This window comes from Austrofundulus limnaeus, unplaced genomic scaffold (genome assembly GCF_001266775.1).
Source record: "Austrofundulus limnaeus strain Quisiro unplaced genomic scaffold, Austrofundulus_limnaeus-1.0 Scaffold253, whole genome shotgun sequence".
Taxonomy (NCBI): domain Eukaryota; kingdom Metazoa; phylum Chordata; class Actinopteri; order Cyprinodontiformes; family Rivulidae; genus Austrofundulus; species Austrofundulus limnaeus.
The window spans coordinates 558,581-562,094 of NW_013952655.1; the positions used below are offsets into that span (position 1 = coordinate 558,581).

General features: G+C 43.2%; 1 protein-coding gene across 1 annotated transcript in view; it reads left to right on the plus strand.

Annotated features, from left to right (window-relative positions):
• Positions 1–1,096: 1,096 nt before the first annotated feature.
• Positions 1,097–3,514, plus strand: part of gapdhs (glyceraldehyde-3-phosphate dehydrogenase, spermatogenic) — an 18,591-nt gene continuing 16,173 nt past the window's right edge. The window contains exon 1 of the mRNA XM_014020479.1: positions 1,097–1,133. The gene's annotated coding sequence lies outside the window, so the exon portion shown is untranslated. The remainder of the gene's footprint in view (positions 1,134–3,514) is intronic.

Consider the following 3,514-nt stretch of genomic DNA (forward strand, 5'->3'; position numbering starts at 1 on the left):
ATCCTGAATCGTTTTACAAAAGTAATTTATTCAATAAATAAATGGACAGAGACCACAACCCCCCCAATGTTAGACCTAAAGTTACGCCCTTGGGGCTGCACCCTCTTTTGGTTCATTGGAGGCCCACTGCTGGTGGTGGGCCTCGCCCCCCTGCCCTCTGGTGGATTGTGCCATTGCCCGTCAGTGCGCTGGTGGCTCTCAGTGTCTGGGGTTGGGCGCTCGGGCATGTTGACTGCCTGGTGGGGCTTCTGTGTCCATGCCCGGATCTACTCCAGAGCTGTGGGTGCCGGCGGGATCTATGAACGCATTGCTGCTGGCCCCGGGGAATTACTGCATGGGGTCACTGTGGGGGCTCTCCCGGTTCTCTCCTGTGGTCCTCTCTGGGGGTGGGTGGGCGGTCCTTCATGCACTGGTGCCCCTGGGGGCTTCGTGCTTGGGTTCCCTCTCAGGGTCTTTGACTCTGGTCTTCCTCATATCTGCCTCGGGCCTTGAGGGTAGGGTCTGTGGTCCTCCACAGTCACTATTATATATTCCATTGGAGAAATCTTGTAGATACATGCTCACAACCACACACACACAGGTGTTCAGATCTTCCTATCTTCTGAACAAAAGTAGAGGTGCTGACCCAAGAAGGGCAGCCTGCCTTATTTGCATAATGAGGCAGAAATGCATAACGTAAAGTTAAAACAGGAGACAGAGAAATGTAAAAACATTACATGGAAATAAAAACACGTGTGGGGATAAAACAATGAAGAAATTAAATAAAAATATTTAAGAGACTCAAGTGCACCTACAAGTAAAAGGAAAAACAACAAACAAAAAAAAACGTGTTTTTGTTTTTTACAAAACAGTAAAATTTAAATTATGTGTTCAAATATATAGACTAATTTACTGGAACTAACCTGGAAAAATAAATATAAAAGTCAATTAAAATATAAAACAGGAGATAAAGATCTCTTTTTTTAATTTAATTCGTGCATTTTAAGTGTATTTATTTATTTATTTATTTATTTATTTGTGCTTTTATTTTTAGTTATGTCAGTTTGGGTCTTCCATACCCAGCAGCTATATAAACGGAAACCAGCTCTGAGCCGAGGACTGCGCAGACTTCGTGAGCACACATCAGCATCGAGGTAAGAAGAGTTTTTTCTGCACGACTCAGGGCTCCTCTGTTTTTACACTAAAACCCTACAGACTGAATGTTGTTTTAATTTAAATAACTGTGAGTAAAATCAGGTCCGGGTTTTCTGAGAGGCACAACAACAGAGGGTTCACGTCAGTTTTGATCTCCATCTTTACCTTCAAGGTTAATCGTGCTCTATCACTGGAGGAACAGTCAAACATGAATTAGCTGGATGTTTTTGCACCGTCCAGGTATTTRTTTGTTTTTCCAGAAAGCTCTTTAGGGCGCAGGAAGAGAGACCTGGCAGGGAATGCGTCATCATGACTGGATGAGAGGCTCGGTTAATGCYGTCGTTCACTAAACGAAATAAACTCGTAAGCTGCAGGTTTTTGCTCGACGCTGCACTGGAAAGAAATGACCGTATTTAATTCATTCATTTCAAGTCGTACGGATTACACTAACGTCACTCTGGCCTTAGTAGCTCGCAGAAGTAGATTAGCAGACTCCATTTTGTAGACCAGACATGTTAAGAAGCAGATCCATCAGGCCGGTCCGGTCGGTAATCCTCCTTTTTTTCACAATGAATGAATGAACGCGGTCCTCCTCGTCCATATTTTGATGAAACTACGTGCTTCTCGTCCTCATGATGAAGTCTGGCAGATGACGACGTTCAGATGTGAAAAAACCCACTTTGATGCCCAACAGGAGCATCATTTAAGGACTGGTGGACCTGTTTTTGCACATCATCGCAGGGCAGAAATAATGTGGGACAYGATTCTGCGCAGCTTGACTCAAATCTGTCCTTGTTTTCATCAGATTAGATATAACTTCATTCACCCTCCTGAGAAGATTGCTTCAGGGAAATAAAAAAAGGCATAAATACAGACAGTCGTGTGAAAATTCCTGCAAAGATCCCGAGAAATCCTGAGCTAGCTGATAGCTTCCAGCTAAAGATGCAGCCATGTCTGATGAAGGTCACCCTTCAGCTGATGAAGGGCACTGCAGGCCCACATCTGCTGCAGGGATGCTAATCAGCCCTCCATCTTTAATCTTAAACTCCTATATTTATTTATTTTAACCATGCTCTGCTTTTGCAAAGTCAGAAAACCGCTCCTCGTTTTGCTGAAGGTCACAGACTGCAGCATTTTTTTTYCCTCATTAGCATCCCAGAGCTGCTGCAAGCTAACCTTGTTAGAAAACACTAAGAGGATATTTGAGTAAACAATGAATGTGCATGTTTTACATGTCCAAATAAAACCCACRTGTAATGTTTTTAGTTACATTTGAGATGAAGATTTTATTGTTTCTGATGTTAAGTTGTGTGTTTGYGTGATTCGGTGCTCCTACAAGCTACGCTTCCTCTCATCCAAATTCTTCACATCAGACTTCATCTGAGGCTCACCTGCTCCCCTGACACCTGGCTGCAGCAGTCCTGTAAAACACAAACCATTAGAGTTGGGTTATGGYGATCATTATCATAAATTATACCCTGGTGTGAAAATGGTGGGCCTGGGGGTCTGTGGCGTGCTAATAATTAATGAGCATGAACATGCACCGAGCYAGAGAGAACCTGCAGAATGAGTTGATCTCTAATCACGTCCAACAGGTCAAAATAAATCAAATTAGAATTAAGATTCAAAAATAATCAGACTCTTAACATGGTCGTATCAAGTTTAAACCCAAAAGGAGTCCCACTCTGCAGCTGGGTGGTCCATGAAGCTGTCAGTCAGCACCACAGCAGCAGTAACGTGTCGTTTATTAATACTGACCTCGCTGAGCTGTGTTGTTTTTTTTTAGTGGAGGTGCAACAGACAGGTGTGTCTGAGCTGAGGTGGTCGGATCACACGTCCGTAACGTGGGGCGTCTCCTGAGATGTTTTAAGCCCCTGTTTAGTCGCAGTCTTGCTGAAATATGGTGCGTCACGTCACGTGACTCATACTGCAGCAGTGGGGTGGGGTGGGGTGGTCGTCACCTTGCGCTCTGTTCGTACGGACACGTGTCCAGGTCTGCCACAGTAATGTCAGAGGATACTTTGTCATCAGACAAAGGCTGCAGCGAAAATCTTTCATCTGAAAATGAAAAGGAAAATGATAAACTGCAGCCATGCAGGTGTTCTTTCACAGAAAGGTGTAGATWAATATTTCTCTGTTTGTCACTAGTGGCTCGTGAGAGTGAATATTATTAGTGGGGCCGACATGAATTTCCTGAATCAACAGGAATGTTACGATTTGCAGCACATTTTCTGTAGAGGAAGATGGACGTTGCTTTTTCAATCAGTTATTTGTTTCATTAAAAAAAAGTCAGTCTAATATTAAAATCAAAGAAACACCAGCAAAAACCTGAGAGTATTTTTTATATTAAATATGGTAAAATTTATCAGGTAGGTACACA